Raw genomic sequence first — 18,716 nt, forward strand, 5'->3', positions numbered from 1 at the left:
TTAATTAATCAATGACTGAGTTGATTTCATGCTGGACTTCAGTGCTTCAACAGGCTATTTTATTCAAACTCTCCTCCTAGGATAATAAAGAAATCAGTCAGACAGTAATAGCTGAATAACACAATTAAAGAGGGAATAATGATTTTAGAAAATAAAGGAATAGAGACTGCTATTTTACATAAGACTGTAGGGGTAAATGCTCAGTGATAATGGAACACTAATGTAAAGGCCTGAAGGAAAATGAGGGAGCAAGCCATGCTGGAAGAAAAACATTCTGTGCAGAGGGGACAGCATATGTACAATCCAGTTGAAAAATATGCATAATATCTTTAAAAGAATACTCAAGAGACCAGTATGACTACAGCATAGAGAATGAAAGGTAAGTGCTAAGAAATTAAATTTAAAAGTTATCAAGTTCCAGTACACACAGTATCTTATAAAGTATTGTATGGCCATCACCTTTTACCCTGAGATGTAATGAGAGGATTAACCTTACTTATGATTATGAAGAATCATAACAGGTTAAAAGGGAAGAAAGGAAGAACCAGGGAATTCTAAAAGGAAACTACTGCAACATTCTATGTGGTAGCTTTGGTCAAGATGATTAATATATAAGTATGAGATATGGTCTGAGCTTGTATACATTGTATACATTTTGAAAGCAGAGCCAATATAATTAAATTGACGTGTTTAAAGTTAAAAAAAAAAAAGCAAACAAGCAAGAACCAAAAATAGTAAGTTTAGGGAGTAAAAAATGGGAGTAAAAAATCTTTTTTCAAACATGAAAAAGAAATTTTACAAAATGAAATAAAGAAACATAGACTGGGAAATATGAACAAGACATTAAGAACACAGTGAAAACATCTAACAAGTGTACAAATACAGTTCTGAAAGGAGAATGAGATAAGAGAACTATTTGAAAAGTAACAGCTGAGAAATTTTCAGAACTGATAAAAGATACTAATTCACAGGTTCACAGAGGCTTACAAATCAAGAAGAATAAATGTGAAAAAACTCACACCTAGACCCATCACTGAAAAACTGAAGAACATATCAGAGAAAGAGAAGATTTAAAATTAAACAACAAAAATAATAATAATAACCTCAATAAGATAACAGCAGGAATGGCAGACTCTACTGTATCTCTAATACACAGAAAGAAAATAACTGTCAACCTAGAATTCTATACCTAGTGTAAATAAGGACAGAAAGTACTTTCAGACAAACAAAACTTGAGTGTGCCACTAGCAGTCCTTCACTATGTAAGATCAAAAAGATATTATTAGTGATAAAAGAAAGTGATTCTAAGTGAAAGACTGGAGATGCTAGGAGGAATAAAGAACACAGAAGGTGGTAAATATGTAGATAAATAAACACTAGCCTTATAAGACAACAAAGAATAATGTATTTTGGATATTTTTAAAAGCAAAAAGAGAGAGATAGAATTAGTATAAGTCAGGAAACGAACTGGACTTTAAAATGGTGTTTTAAGGGCCTTGTATTATTTAAAAAGGGGCATAGTTATTAACTTTAGATATTGATTAATGTGCCTGTAGTAATTTCTCAGATAAATACTAAAAGAATAGTTAAAATTACGTATCATTTAAAGCTGTTAGGAAGAATTGGAAAAAAGTTACAACAATTCATTTTAAAGAAGGGAAGATAAAACGGGCAGAAAAAAAACCCACAAAATAAGATGGTGGATATAAATCCAAATACCTTGGTAATTACAACAAATGTAAATAAGCTTTAATTAAGAAATAAAAATTGGGGGCACATGGGTGGCTCAGTCAATTGTCTGATTTTTTATTTTAGCTCAGGTCATGATCTCATGGTTCATCAGTTTGAGCCTCACATCAGGCTCTGTGCTGACAGCATGGAGCCTACTTGGGACTCTCTCTCTCTCTCTCTCTCTCTCTCTCTCTCTCTTTCTCTCTCTCTCTCTCTCTGCCCCTTCTCCCCCCTCTCTCTCAAAATAAACAAACTCAAAAAAATTAAAAAGTGTTTTTAAATTAATAATAAAATAAAATAAAAACAAAAATTGTCAGACATATTAACCTAAAATATGCCGTTTTTCATAGACATCTAAAACCAAAGGTTCTAAACTGAAAACAGAAGGATACAAAAAAAGCTGCTACTACTGTATTAACACAAACATAATGGACTTTAAGGAAAAATAGTATAAAGAAGGCACTGTTCATAATGATTTTGCCAAGAAAATATAATTTTGCCAAGAAAATATAATAATTATCTAACAATATATATATTTTCAATTTGCCAAGAAAATATAATAATTATCTAACAATATATATATTTTACACCTATATCCATCACATTTCATAATGATAAAAACTAAAAGCCTCAATTTACCAGAACATTCATCTAATAACTTCCTATGTATAAAGTAAAAAGTGACAGGACTTCAAAGAGAGACTCATGATTAAATTGGGGACATTTCAACAATTTTTTGATAATATTTGCGATAACTACCAGACCAAAGATGATTACAGAAGATATGGACAACACATTAGCAATTATGACCTAATGAAAAGAAAAAAAAAAACCCTCCATCTAATAATTATAATAGACAAGGAGAGAAAAGTAATATACATATTTTTAAAAAACTGACCATATATTGGGACTTTAAAAAAAGTCCAGAGGTGCCTGGGTGGCTCAGTCAGCTGAGCATCTGACTTCAGGCTAGTTCATGATCTCACCATTCCCGAGTTCGAGCCCTGGGTTGAGCTCTGTAATGACAGCTCGGAGCCTGGAGCCTGCTTCAGATTTTGTTTGTCTCTCTCTGCCCCTCCCCTACTCATGCTCGCGCTCTCTCTCTCTCTCTCTCTCTCTCTCTCTCTCCAAAATAAATAAGCATTAAAATAAATAAGAAGTAAAAAATAAAAAAATAAAGTCTAAACAAACTTCAAGAAATTTAAACAATACAGAGCATATTCTCTTACACTAATGTATTTAAGCTAAAAATTAACCCTAAAGAGACAGACAAATTCTCTACGTTTGAAATATGTGTTATAAATATTATAAATTAAAAAATACTTCTAAATAACTCAAGAACTAATGAAACAAACCATAATAATATTTAGACAATATTTTGAACTAAATGATAATGAACATACATTAAAGAGACTTGTGGGCTACAACTATAGTAGCAATTAAAGGTATATATACAGAGCTAAATGTTTACATTAGGAGAAAAAAGTCTACAAATTAAAAGGCTAGGCATGTTCCCCAAGAAGTCAGAGTAAGAAAAAGATAAAAGAATAAAAATAATAAATATTAATGAAATTGAAAACCTACAATAGAGAAGATCAATAACCACATAAGTTAGTTCTCTGAAAAGATGGTAAAACTAATCTAACAATAGCCAAATCATGGGAGAAGCCTAAATGTCTATCAACTGATGAATGGATAAAGAAGATGTGATATATATATATATATATATATATATATATATATATATAATGGAATCCTACTTGGCAATGAGAATTAATGAAATCCTGCCATTTGCAACAACATGGATAGAACTGGAGGGTTATTATGCTAAGTGAAATAAGTCAGTCAGAAAAAGACAAATATGTTTTCACTCATTTGTGGATCTTGAGAAACTTAACTGAAGACCATGGGGAAGGGAAGGGGAAAAAACAGTTTCAAACAGAGAGGGAGGCAAACCCATAAGAGACCCAGAGAACAAACAGGGTTGATGACAGGGTGGGGAAGAATAGAAAATGGGTGATGGGCATTCAGGAGGGCACTTGTTGGGATGAGGACTGGGTGTTGTATGTAAGTGGGAATCTACCCCCAAAACCAACAGCACACTGTATACATTGTATGTTAGCTAACTTGACAACAAATTATATTAAAAAAAATTAGTCAACCTCTGTCATGGGGATAAAAAGTGCAGCATAGGGAATATGGTCAATGGTACTGTAATAGTGTTGTATGGTAACAGATGTTGGCTACACTTGTGGTCAGCACAGCATAATATACAGACTTGTCAAATCACTGTTGTACACCTGAAACTAATATAACATTATGTGTCAGCTATTTCAATTAAGAAAAATTAATCAGGGGCACCTGGACAGCTCAGTTGGTTGAGCGTTCAACTTTGGCTCAGGTCATGATCTCACAGTTCACGAGTTCGAGCCCTGCATTGGGTTTGCTGCTGCCAGCACAAAGCCTGCTTCAGATCCTCTGTCCCTCTCTCATGTGCTCGTGCTCTCTCTCTCTCTCTCTCTCTCTCTCTCTCTCAAAAATAAAAAAAAACATTAAAAGGAAAGGAAAAAAATTCACCTTTGATTAAATTCATCACAACAAAAAGGGAGAAGACACACGTAAGCAACATAAGGAATGAAAAGGGCAAAATAAATACAGATGCTACTTATATTTAAATCACAAAAAAAAAGGTAAGTGGGTTGTAATTTCAAGAAATGCACTAGCTTATTTATATGCTTGTTCCCAATAAAAACAAATAAAAATATTGGTTAATATATTAAAAACATCTTAAGGCAGCTAAGAGTTGAGACAAGACAATAAGGAATTACCAAACCAAAAGCTAAGTAGAACACATGATCACCTTTTGCCCTGAAAGAATTTGCTAATCCCAAAGAATTTGAACAGCAGTTTTGATCACCTCATGACACAAGGGGGACAAAAGTCAAAACTCAGGATCAACGAAAGATTCTTCTAAAAGAAGACACCCAAAACATTAAGCCAAGATTTCAAAATGCTACATACTTCCTTTGGGAATGAATAAACCTGAAATAAAATCCTCCTTCCACACCATGCCTTGTGGAGAGGATACCCTGGCATTCAAGTAGAAAAGGACTGGAAAAAATAAGCAAACGAAAAAAAAAGACTCTATTAAGTTGTAAGCACTGACCAGCCCTACAGCATATTTACAGCCCAAATAAAAATCATCAGGGTGGTCCAAGAAACTTCAAACCATAAATTTAAAGTGTCCCTGAAGTTCAAACCTTAAGTTTAAGTGACTCTAATGCCACTGAGAAATACAAATTCTTTCTAGAGAAAGGCACCCTTATCCTGGGCCTCAGAAAATTCCCCAGAATAATTTTTCAAATACAATGAGAAAAATCCTCAAAGCACCTAAGGATAGGGGTAGATGACAAATTACCTTCAAAGCAACAATAATAGTCCTCAATAGCAACAATAAAACTAGAACACAGTATTCTATTTTTCAATAAGCTAGGGGAAAAAACCCAGAATCTAAAATTCTACATCCATGAAAATATCTTTCAAGTATACATAGATGTATTTTGATAAAAGATAAAAGGGTTTGACTCTAAAAGACCTCATTAAAGGAAATTCTAAATGATACCTTTCAGGCCCAAGCGAAATGATTCCAGATGACTGTCTAATATGTAAGAACAACAAAGGGAAAATAAAAGTAGCAACTATATGGGTGAATATAAATGAACTCAAACCTGACAAAACAATATTGTAATAATGCCTAGTGGAATTGTTTTTTTTTTTAATGATAGAATTAAAACATAGAACAGAAGTTTAATTATAGGGTGGTTCAGTTGGTTGAGTGTCGGACTCTTGATTTCAGCTTAGGTCACCATCTCACAGGTTGGTGGATCAAGACTCGCCTAGGGGTCTGCAGCTGAAAGCATGAAGCCTGCTTGGGATTCTCTCTCTCCTCTCTCTCTGCCCCTCCCTCTGTTGCTCTCTCTCTCTCTCTCAAAATAAATAAACATTTTTTTAAAGTTTAATTATATAAGGGAATAATGAAATTTAAATGTTCTAGGTCCCTTATACTATGCAGGAGGAAGGCAAAAGGTATAGAGTTACATTAGATTTGAAAAAGTTCTCACCTTTTATTTTTATCACTTTAAAAGTCATGCAGGGGGTGCCTGGGTGGCTCAGTGGGTTGGGCGTCCGACTACGGCTCAGGTCATAATCTTGCAGTTCGTGGGTTCGAGCCCCATATCAGGCTTTGTGCTGACAGCCTGCAGCCTGGAGCCTGCTTCAGACTGTCCCTGTCTCTCTCTGCCCCTCCCCCGCTCCGTCCCTCCCCTGCTCACACTCTGTCTCTCTCTTTCTCTCAAATATAAACAGGGGCGCCTGGGTGGCGCAGTCGGTTAAGCGTCCGACTTCAGCCAGGTCACGATCTCATGGTCCGTGAGTTCGAGCCCCGCGTCGGGCTCTGGGCTGATGGCTCAGACCCTGGAGCCTGTTTCCGATTCTGTGTCTCCCTCTCTCTCTGCCCCTCGCCCATTCATGCTCTGTCTCTCTCTGTCCAAAAATAAATAAATAAACGTTGAAAAAAAAATTAAAAAAAAAATATATAAACAAACATTAAAAAACATTTTTTATGGCATGCAGTGTATTACATTTATGGCATTTGATTAAATTTAACCACATAGATGAAAATACTCTTAGGAAGTCAGAAACCATTTTTCTTAAGTTTTTTACACTTTTTTAAAAGTTTTTTTTATTTTGAGAAAACAAGAGAATGCACACACACACATACATGCACAAGTTAGGGAAGGGCAGGGAGAGAAGGAAAGAGAGAATCCTAAGCAGGCTCCGTGCTTAGGAGCACAGAGCCTGACATGGGGCTCAAACTCACAAACCGTGAGATCATCACTTAACCCGAAATCAAGAGTCAGCCGCTTAACCAACTGAGCCACCCAGGCACTGCTCACCATGACTCTTAAAAAAACAATTTCCCTTTCTTTCTAATCTTTCTTCACTGAATGGATTGTTTATCCCAATACTACTTCTTTTAAAAAGCTTTTAAAATTAAAATATAACAAGTATACAATAAACCATACCAATCATAAGTTACTTCACAAGAAATATTATAAAGCAATATTAAAAAGTGATTAGTCACTTTTATGTCATGAAACAGAACATAACCAACAATATAGATAAACTCCCCACTCCCATCCCTTCCCAAATCACAAAGAAAACCACTCTCCTCATTTCTAATTCCATAAATTAGTTCTGCCTGGTTTTGAACTTTAGTTCATGTAATCATATGATATATATATCCTTTCGTTTCTGACTTTTCATTAAACATATTTGTAGGTTTCATCCATGTCATTTTGTATAGCTGCAGTTAGTTCCTTTTTCATGGTATTCCAACATATGTGTATACCATAATTTATCCATTTTACTGTTAATGGACATTTGGGTTGTTTCCAGTTTGGGGCTAGTACAAATAATGTTGCTATAAATGTAGTGTGCACTTGTCTACAAATGTTCATGAATTTCTATTGAGTATATACTTAGGAATGAAATGGCTGAGTTATTGGTAATGTAAACATTCAACAAAAAGCCTGATAGTTTCCCAAAGTGTTAAGTGTTCACACTTCTCATAGCAATGTATTAAAGTTCCAGCTGTTCCACATTTTCATCAATACTTTGTACTGCCAGATCTTTTAATTTTAGCTAATCAATCAAGATGGTATAGTGTTTCAACTGTGATTTTCACTTATATTTTCCAAACATATAACTTGGCTGGGCAATTTTTACCATGTCTTTAGGCTATCCAAATCATGTCTTTTGAATACACTCTTCTGTGAAATGCCAATTCAAATTCCTGCCCATTTTTCTATAGAGTTATCTGTAGTTTTCCTACTGACTTTTAGTCCTTTATATATTCTTAATACAATTCCCTTGTCAGTTATATGCTCTTCAGATATCTCCCCCTACTGGCTTCATATTGGCTTGCCTTTTTACTTTTCTATTGCCATTTTTGATTAACAGAAGTTCTTAATTTTAATGAAATTAATCAAATTTCCCCTTACAGTTAATATGTGTGTGTGCACGTGAGAGCATGCATCTTAATGTTTGAGAAATTTTCACCTCCTCTATCTCGTAGAGATTCTTTCCTACATTTTATTCTTTAAAAGCATTATTGATTTACCTTTCATATCCATCTACAGTTGACTTTTGTGTTATGGTTCAAGGTAAGGTCCCAGATTTATTTTTTTCCACACGGATACCAAGTTACTCCTATTTTAGGGAGAAGAATACATATTTGATAATCAGAAGATCTGGGTTCTACTTCCAACTCTTTAAAACACAGGAATGTGCAAACCACTGATGTCTGAGTATGAGTTTTGTGATCCAACTCAAATACATATTTAGAATCACTGGATTAGGTGCTCTCCAAGTATTTACAATATAGCAGGGGAAACAGTTATACAAACACCATAATGTATTGTAAGAATTACTGGACAATACTTAGTGATGCTTTTGTAGACAAGACTGAAAAGTATGAACTGACTGGACAAGACTGAAAAATAATATAAAGACAAAAAAAATGCCAAGTAGAAAGAATTACAAAGTATCTGTCACATAGTAAGTGTAAACAATAATTGGTAAGTGCCAACTAGAAAGACTTACAAAAAGTTATGTTTACAAAGAATGTTAAAGCTAAAATTAAAAACACACACGCTCACTAACGAGGACAACACAATCCTTTCTAGAAAATCATGCTCATGGCAAGAAAATTAATGAGAGCTCAAGTCTATACTCAGGTTGAGTGAGTTTTAAATTTATGTATTTAAATTCAAGTTAGTTAAAGTGGAATACTGGTTTCAGGAGCAGAACCCAGTGATTCATCACTTACATACAGCACCCAGTATTTATCCCAGCAAGTGCCCTCTTTAATGCCCATCACCCACTTAGTCCATCCCCCCACCTACCTCCACTCCAGCAGCAAATCTTCAGTTGTTCCATGTGTTTAAGGGTCTCTTACGGTTTGCCTCCCTCTCTGTTTTTATCTTATTTTTTCTTCCCTTCCCCTATGTTCATCTTTTGTATTTCTTTTTTTGTTTGTTTGTTTATTTATTTTTGAGAGAGAGACTGAGCATGAGAGGTGGAGGGGCAGAGAGAGAGGGAAACACAGAAACGGAAGCAGGCTCCAGGCTCTGAGCTTTCAGTGCAGAGCCCAAAGCAGGGCTCAAACTTATGAACTGTGAGATCATGACCTGAGTGGAAACCAGATGCTTAACCGACTGAGCCCCTCATCTGTTGTGTTTCTTAAATTCCACATATGAGTGAGATCATAATTTGTCTTTCTCTGACTGACTTGTTTCGCTTAGCATAATACACTCTAGTTCTAGCCACATTGTTGCAAATGGCAAGATTTCATTCTTTTTAATTACCGAGCAGTATTCCACTATATGAATGTATGTGTGTATATGTATGTGATATACATATACATATATACACACATATATATATATATTCACATCTTCTATATATTTTTAAAAGATTTTATTTTCAATTAATCTCTACACCCAACATGGAGCTTGAAGCCACAACCCTGAGATCAAGAGTCGCACGCTCCATTGACTGAGCCACCCAGATGCCCCAAGCTTGATTTTTTTAAAGCTATGTATATGTAGGGAAGATTCCAAAATTACAAGATAGGAAGTTTGATTATTCGACCCTGGAAATTAACAGAAAGGGTTAGAAGCATCTAGAAAACAAAGCTTGTTCTAAAAACAAAAACACAACCATTGATAAATTCATGTCAAGATACCCTCTTCACTCTCTGGCAGGATTATTAGTCTGATAGATACATGACAAAGTTAATGATGCTTTTTTTCCACAAGACTGAAAACTCTGAATTGATAAGATTTTAAACTGTATGAATTTTTTTCTACAGAGTACTGTTGAATGAGTTAACATTAACCTGAAGTATGGACTCTAACATGAAACACCATGAGGCTTTTTTGTCTGTACTCCTTTATCTCCTGACAATTTCATCATTATTTTAAATTATACAAAAAAACTAGTAGGATTTTAAATGTAATAATCATGTTTTATGTTAGGACATTATTAGCATAGACATGTTTGGGGGGAAGTGGTTTATTCTCACTGAAGCTTTTCTTCCATCTAATAAGTAGACTAAATCAGTGACTTTCAACCTTCTTAACAGTGATCCATAATAAGAAATATGATCGAGAACAACTAATCATATATGTGTTGGTGTGTGTAACTAAAACAAAAGTTCCATAAAATAACACCCTTATAACACAATGCCCCCTGATATTTCCTATTCTATGTCATTATTTTTAATGTAGATTATAACTCAAAAAATTGATTTCATTACCAAAAATGGGGCATGAACTGTGGTTTGAAAAAATGGATTAGATGACTTCCAAAGTAACCTATAGTCCCCAAATTTTTATTTCTCTAATTTAGATACTGACATAAAATATGTGGTATCAAATAAGTAGATGATATGTCTGACAGAAACAGGAACAACGATTTCACAATGATGGAATTCATAATTATACCAAATAAATGAACACTGAATTGAAAACAAGATGAATCTACAGAGGTAAGGGCCTACATTTAGGTTCAGAAATACCCTCAGCAAGTAAACAGAGCCTGGCAGCAAGTTAGATTAAAAGACCTGGAGGCTTTATTAACTATAAGCTTATTACGAGATGTCAGAGGATCTGTCAGTTTATGCAGGCTTGGTCTAAAAATAAAACAGTATTTAATAAATACTGTGTTATAAGTATTTTGGTATCTGAAATCAAGTTTAATCAGGATCAGAGTTACTAGGTCTAGACCTCATCCTTTTTTATTACATGTAACATACAAGAACAAAGCATTACTAATATTACATACATTTATAATATTTAAATAAATAATACTTCTTTTTACTGAGTATAATTTCCCAGACGTAGTGTTATTTCCCTTTACCAATTTAATCCTCAAAGAGGATTAAATACCCTACCCAGGTCACAAAGATTGTTAACATAAATGAAGTCAGGAGGTGAACCCAGGTCTGTCTGAATATAAATCAAGATTTTTTTTTTTACTTTTTATCAGTGTTTATTAAATTATCTGCATCCATGGCTTTAATGACTATTCAGCATATATATATATATATATATATATATATATATATATATATATGGGCCACTAATTTCAGGTAAACAAAATTTATTAGAATATTTTAAAACTCCAATTAATAATAATAGTAACAGTTTCCTACCACTATGATGGAGGCTATTGCTTATAATATTTTATCAAGATCTCTTTATCTTACTTAGTGATGTGTAACTTCTTTAAGCGTTCAGAAACTAATTCAATGATTCCCCCCCCCCCCTCCCCCCCCCGCCAAAAAGCTGAGAGCCAAATGCTTCAATCAGGGAAACAATGACACATGGGATTCCTAATCCTTTTTTTTTTTTTTTTTTTTTGCCTTTGGACTTTCTTTAAATTCTACTGCTATACAAACATATACATTTTTTGCTAATGTATGTACTACTATGTCATTAATTTCTTACTCTAAACAAGTAAACAAAATCAGCCAGTGCTGGAAAAGAGTCAAACTTTACTATAAAGCCATCTGTACTATACAGTTCAATCTTTGGAAATCCTGTTATATATCCTCAACATTAAAAATGATAATTTTGGCCCTATTCAAGAAGCTGTAACATGTCATTAAGGCACACCTCTTAATAAGTAAGCCACTAGCAGTCATGGAAATAACATTTTATTGACATCAGTATTGTAAAGAAATGCACACAACTACTGAAACTAGAAACCCATATAAATCAACTGCAGGATTGCAGGAATTCTGTAGAAAAGGGAGGAATTATCAGAGCCTGACATTTTGGTCCCTCCAGGCTAGGGAAAAGACAAAAGGAAAAACTCAGTGGTCCTAACTATAACTAGATAGAGCTGTTTACTTCCATCAACAAAGTTTTAGCAAGAAATGAAAATAAAACAGAAAATAATTAAGATCCTGAGGTACACAAAGGTACACAAAAATCCCAGGGTGAAGGTTTCTCCCTAATTCACTATTCCCATTTTTACTAACCAATAATAGGGCAAAATCCTTTTGCCTAAGGAGATACAAATAGCTGGGGAAATACAGGTGACTATTTTTTTTAAAGACTCAAACAGCCATGAGACTTTCATTTTGAAAATACAGCTCCAAGGCCCCATGCTGAAGCAGCTTCACAATTAAAAACCTGAAAATATGCCCCCATAAGAAGAGGGTAATTCTCAATCAACATGGAAAGAACCCTACCACAGAACTTTAACAAAAGTTAACACACTGCAGAGCTCAGCTCCAATCTATAGCAAAATCCATAGTTTATTGGAGCTATCCTTTAAGCAAAACACACACACACATACACACACACATGCCAATGCCCTCAAGTAAAAAGAAGCAGATTAAATGCAATGGTTTAACTCAAAGTGTAGTTTCTAGGGAAAAATTTTAAAGGTCTCAGATAGATAAGAGTTATATCAAAACAGAAGGCTTCAAAACAATTCCTAGGCTCTGCATGCCGAAACTATAAGTCAGATTTAAAAAATCTAAGACCTAAATAGATGGAGAGATAGACTATGTTCATGGATTGGAAGACTCAATATTGTTAAGATGTCAATTCTTTCAAACTGAGCTATAGATTTAGTGCAATTTCAATCAAAATCTCAGAAGGATTTTTTATAAATATTGACAAATTATAAAATTTACATGAAAAGACAAAGGAACAACAGACAATTTTTAAAAAGAACAAATTTGGAGGACTCACCCTACCTGATTTCAAGACAGAATGCTGTTGGTGAAAGGACATTTACATAAATCAATGGAACAGAAAAGAGAGACCACAAATAAATTGACATTTATGAGTACACATATACACACTGACTTTTAACAAAGATGTAAAAGCAATTCAATGGAGAAAGGATAATCTTTTCAACAAACGGTGCTGAAATCACTTGAAATCCATATGCAACAAAATGAGCCTTGATACATACCATATACCTTAAAGAAAGAATACAAAAATACTCATTCAAAAGGAGACACGCACCCCAGTGTTTATAGTGGCATTATCCACAATAGCCAAATTATGGAAACAGCTCAAGTATCCAGACTGATGAATGACTAAGGAATAAACACACACACACACACACAGGGATATTAGCTATAAAAAAGAATGATATCTTGCCATTTGCAACGACATGGATAGAGTTAGTATTACGCTAAGTGAAATAAGTCAATTAAGAGAAAGACAAATACCATATGATTTCATTCATATATGCAATTTAAGAAACTAAACAGTGGCACCTAGGTGTCTCAGTTGGCAAGCGTCAGACTCTTGGTTTGGGCTCAGGTTATGATCTCATGGTTCGTGAGTTCAAGCACCATGCCTGCTTGGTATTCTCTCTCTCTTCCTCTCTGCCCCGCCCCCACTCAGGTGGGCAGACACTCGCTCTCTCTCAAAATAAATAAATAAACCTTAAAAAATATTTTAAAAAAGAAACAAAACAAATAAGCAAAGCAAAGGTGGGAGGGAGGAGGGAGAGGTAAACCAAGAAACAGACTCTTACCTATAAAGAACAAACTGATAATTACCAGCAGGGAAGTGGGTGGGAAGACGGGTTACATAGGTGATGGGGATTAAGGAGTGCACTTATTGTGATGAGCACCAGGTGTTGTATGGATGTACTGAATCACTATATTTACACCTAAAACTAATATTACACTGTGTTAACTAACTGGGGATTAAATAAAATTTTTTTTAAAATGCAAACTAAAACTACAATGAGATGCCAATACATACTAACTAGAATGGAAAAATACAAAACAAAACTTGACACTACTAAATGCTGACAAGGATGAGGAGCAACTTAGACTCTCTTATGTTGCCAGTGGACTGCAAAATGGTATAGCCACTTTGGAAAACACTTTGTCAGTTTTTAATAAAGTTAAAACATATTCTTACCTAAGACCCAATAATCTCACTCCTAGATATTTGCACAAGTAAAATGAAAAGCCATGTTCACACAAAAACCTGTATGTGAACGTTTATAGTGTTTGTGTTGGAGACCCCCAAGACAACACCCAGGTTCAGTGATTCACTTGAGGAACTCACAGGACTCAGCATATCATCATACTTACAGCTAACATTTATCACAAAGAAACAATACAAAACAAAATCAGCAAAGGAAAAAGGCATATGGGGTAAAGTTGGAAGCCTGGGGTAAGCCTGATGTAAGCCTGATGTAAGCTTCCATGAGTCCTCTCCCAGCAGGACGTGTTTAATCCTTCGAGCAGCACATGCGAAGTACTATCTACCAGGAAAACTCACCTAAGCCTAGGATACAAGATTTATTGGGGGCTGGTCACACACTTACCTTAGCTTATCATGTACCAAAACTCCATACTTCCAGAAGGAAAGAAGGTGCTTAGCATGAACAGTTTAGACATATAAACCATCCTTATTGTTAGAGAATGGTGGGAATACTCTTGAAATCCAAGTTCCCAGACAACAGCTACAAGCCAACCTTGCAAACAGGCCTTTCTAAGAGCAGTAATCTCAGGCATGCTATGTTAACTCTTTTTTGCACAATGCTTTATTTGTAATTGCCAAAACCTGGAAACAAATCCAAATATTCCTTGAACTGGAAATGAATAAACAAACTGTAGTATATCCATACAATATAGTATTATTCAGCAATGAAATGAACTATTGCTTCCTACAACATGGATGAATACCAACTGCATTTTGTTAAGTAAAAGACACCAAATTCAAAAGGCAACAAACTTTGACATTCAGGAAAATACAAAATAGATCAGAGATTGCCAGGGGGCTAAGGATGGGGGAGAATTTAAATACGAAGGAATAGCATGAGGAAATTTTTCTGGAATGATGGAACCATTCTGTATCTTGCTTTTGGTGGTGGTTGCAATGCTCTGTGCATTAATCAAAATTCACAAAGAGTTAATTTTACTCACCAAAAAGAGTTAATTTTACTATATGTTAATTTTTTAAGAAGTAAAATACAGTTCCCCATGAATAAGATGAAAAGAAATACCATGGTGATGTTAATGCTAATAAAAGACAAAAATTTCACAGCCAGCAAAAAAACAATCCAGTGTAGAAGAAAGCAGAACACAAGGTAGAAAAATCTGCCAAAAAGACCTGTAGCTTCAGATAAACTTAAAAAGAATATCAAATCAATTAAGTGCTTGAACACAAAAATGATAAAATAACAGAATGAGATAAAAAGATTATAGAGCTAAGAAAAATAAAAACCAAAAGGCCCTTAAAGAATAATTAGAAACTTTCAGAAAAGAGCAGAACTACCCACCTCAGTATAAGCAAATGTAATCCAATCCACCTCTGTATAACCAAATGACTATGACATGTAGGGACTATAAAAAGTAGATCGCAATTTAAGAGAAAAACAATGAAATGACTGAAACCATAAAAAGATAGGAAAGTCAAAGCCAATACAATTAGTAAACTCCAAGTAGTGAATACAACAAATGCAACAGAAAAAATATTCAAAAATATGTTAGAAGAAAATGTTCCTAAAATAGGGAACTGAATCTGCCAAATGTGAGTGGATATTTTGCTACTGAAGATTAAAAATCCAAAACAGGTTAAAAATATTCAGCTACATACTGTCTATAAGAAACATACAAAAAAATAAAAGCAAAGATATAGCAGACAAACCAAAACAAAGAAAAAGCAGGAATGGCAACATTAGCATCATACACAGGTAAAAAAAAAAAAAAATATTCAGTGCAAGAAAGAATAGTCAGCAAACTATAGCCCAGGGGACAAATCTGGTCATGGCCTGTTTTTGTATGGCCCACAAGGTAAGAACAACTATTATATTTTTAAAAAGTTATATCAAAAAAAAAAAGAAAGAAAGAAAAAGAAGAATTTAAGACAGAGACTATATGTGTGGCTTACAAAGCCCACAACATTTACTATCTAGCCCTTTAAATTATTGACCCTAGGGAATGCAAACTGATGCAGCCACTCTGGAAAACAGTGTGGAGGTTCTTCAAAAAATTAAAAATAGAATTACCCTATGACCCAGCAATAGCATTACTAGGAATTCATCCAAAGGATACAGGAGTGCTGGTTCATAGAGGCACATGTACCCCAATGTTTATAGCAGCACTATCAACAATAGCCAAATTATGGAAAGAGTCCAAATGTCCATCGACTGATGAATGGATAAAAAAGATGTGGTTTATATATACAATGGAATACTACCTGGCAATGAGAAGGAATTAAATCTTGCCACTTGCACAACGTGGTTGGAACTGGATGGTAGTATGCTAAGTGAAATATGTCAGAGAAAGATATCATGTTTTCACTCATATGTGGAACTTGAGAAACTTAACAGAAGATCATGGGGAAAGGGAAGGGAAAAAAATAGTTTCAAACAGGGAGGCAAACTGTAAGATTTTTTATCTTAAATAGATAACAAACTGAAGGTTGATTGGGGGAAGGTGGGGAGAGGAGAAAATGGGTGATGGGCATTGAGGAGGGCTCTTGTTGGGATGAGCACTGGGTGTTGTAAGTAAGTGATGAATCATGGGAATCTATTCCTGAAACCAAGAGCACACTGTATACGCTGTATATTAGCTAACTTGACGATACATTATATTAAAAAACAAAATTATTGACCCGAAGTACAACGGACTATAATTCATAGTTCACTTAGATACAGGAGGCCTCTACATGTTAAGGAAACCAGACTCTTATCACATACAGACATTTTTCCCTTAGCATGCTGTCATCAGACTTTCTTTATGGTGATACTGGCAGGTACAACTTTTATTTGATTATCGAATTGAATTTACCAATTTTTCTTTCTGGTTTCTGGATTGCATCTTACAAAGACATACCTGCTTTAATGGTAATTTTTAAAATTTCCATGAAATCTTCTTTTATAAGTTTTAGAGTTTTGTTTTTTTATATTTTAAAGCACTGAGATGCCTGTAATTTATTGTCACTTTCCTGAAGCCTTTCTAGGAGAAAAGGAATAAAATCTATACAGCAGAATTCCAGACTGCAGACTAATATGGAGAGGGAAGTATTGGAAAAGTTTAGGGAAGAAGAGGAAGAAAATAAGCAGGATTCTATAGAAACCTTGAAACTGACTGAATGATAACTGATATACGTTTGTTGCCTCTTCTTATTGGAAAACTTCAAACTATATTCTTTGTTGAAATGTGAAAGAATGTTCTCAAGGAAGTTTCATGGGTCATGAACTGGTAACTCAGTATTTCACTCCTCCTTCATACCTCATTTGAAAATAAGAGTTTAGGCAGAAAATAAGATCCAATCACAAATCTCTCTGTATCTGAATTCAAGTTACTATTCGGCGTTGTTATCTCTTTGTTGCTATTGTCAATAGGAGTTCTCTTCTTAAGGTTCAAACTGGTTGTTTACATATGGGGCATGGGTCAGCAAACTGGCTCAAGGACCAATCCAGCCCACTGCCTGCTTTGTAAATAAAGTTTTATTAGAACACAGACATGTTCATTTGTTTACTGTCTAAGGCTGCTTTCATGCTACAGCTGGGTACTGTGGCAGAGACTTGTTTAGCCCACAAAGTCCAAAATATTTATCATCTGGCCCTTTACACAAAATGTTTTCAAACTCTGATGTATATGAAAGCTATTTATAGTTTGGGGTAAAATTCACATAACATAATATTAATCATTTTAAAGTGTATAATTCAGTGGCATTTAGTTCAATTCATAATGTTGTGTAATCATTACCTCTAGTTCCAAAACATTTTCATCACCCCAAAGTGAAATCCTGTCCCTATTAAGCAATCACTCTCCATTCTTCATGCTCCCTCCCCCCGACTACTACTAATTTGCTTTCTGTTTCTTTTTTTTTTTTATATGAAATTTATTGACAAATTGGTTTCCATACAACACCCAGTGCTCATCCCAAAACGTGCCCTCCTCAATACCCATCACCCACCCTCCCCTCCCTCCCACCCCCCATCAACCCTCAGTTTGTTCTCAGTTTTTAACAGTCTCTTGTGCTTTGGCTCTCTCCCACTCTAACCTCTTTTTTTTTTTTTTTCCTTCCCCTCCCCCATGGGTTCCTGTTAAGTTTCTCAGGATCCACATAAGAGTGAAACCATATGGTATCTGTCTTTCTCTGTATGGCTTATTTCACTTAGCATAACACTCTCCAGTTCCATCCACGTTGCTACAAAAGGCCATATTTCATTTTTTCTCATTGCCACGTAGTATTCCATTGTGTATATAAACCACAATTTCTTTATCCATTCATCAGTTGATGGACATTTAGGCTCTTTCCATAATTTGGCTATTGTTGACAGTGCTGCTATGAACATTGGGGTACAAGTGCCCCTATGCATCAGTACTCCTGTATCCCTTGGATAAATTCCTAGCAGTGCTATTGCTGGGTCATAGGGTAGGTCTATTTTTAATTTTCTGAGGAACCTCCACACTGCTTTCCAGAGCGGCTGCACCAATTTGCATTCCCACCAACAGTGCAAGAGGGTTCCCGTTTCTCCACATCCTCTCCAGCATCTGTAGTCTCCTGATTTGTTCATTTTGGCCACTCTGACTGGCGTGAGGTGATACCTGAGTGTGGTTTTGATTTGTATTTCCCTGATAAGGAGCGACGCTGAACATCTTTTCATGTGCCTGTTGGCCATCCGGATGTCTTCTTTAGAGAAGTGTCTATTCATGTTTTCTGCCCATTTCTTCACTGGGTTATTTGTTTTTCGGGTGTGGAGTTTGGTGAGCTCTTTATAGATTTTAGATACTAGCCCTTTGTCCGATATGTCATTTGCAAATATCTTTTCCCATTCCGTTGGTTGCCTTTTAGTTTTGTTGGTTGTTTCCTTTGCTGTGCAGAAGCTTTTTATCTTCATAAGGTCCCAGTAATTCA

The 18,716-nt window shown here is 35.0% G+C and overlaps 1 protein-coding gene across 1 annotated transcript in view; it reads right to left on the reverse strand.

The window, feature by feature from the left end:
• The window catches only part of CRY1 (cryptochrome circadian regulator 1), a 95,420-nt gene that overhangs the window by 55,720 nt on the left and 20,984 nt on the right, over positions 1-18,716 (reverse strand). The gene's annotated exons all lie outside the window — the stretch shown is intronic.

This window comes from Lynx canadensis, chromosome B4, assembly GCF_007474595.2.
Source record: "Lynx canadensis isolate LIC74 chromosome B4, mLynCan4.pri.v2, whole genome shotgun sequence".
Classification (NCBI taxonomy): domain Eukaryota; kingdom Metazoa; phylum Chordata; class Mammalia; order Carnivora; family Felidae; genus Lynx; species Lynx canadensis.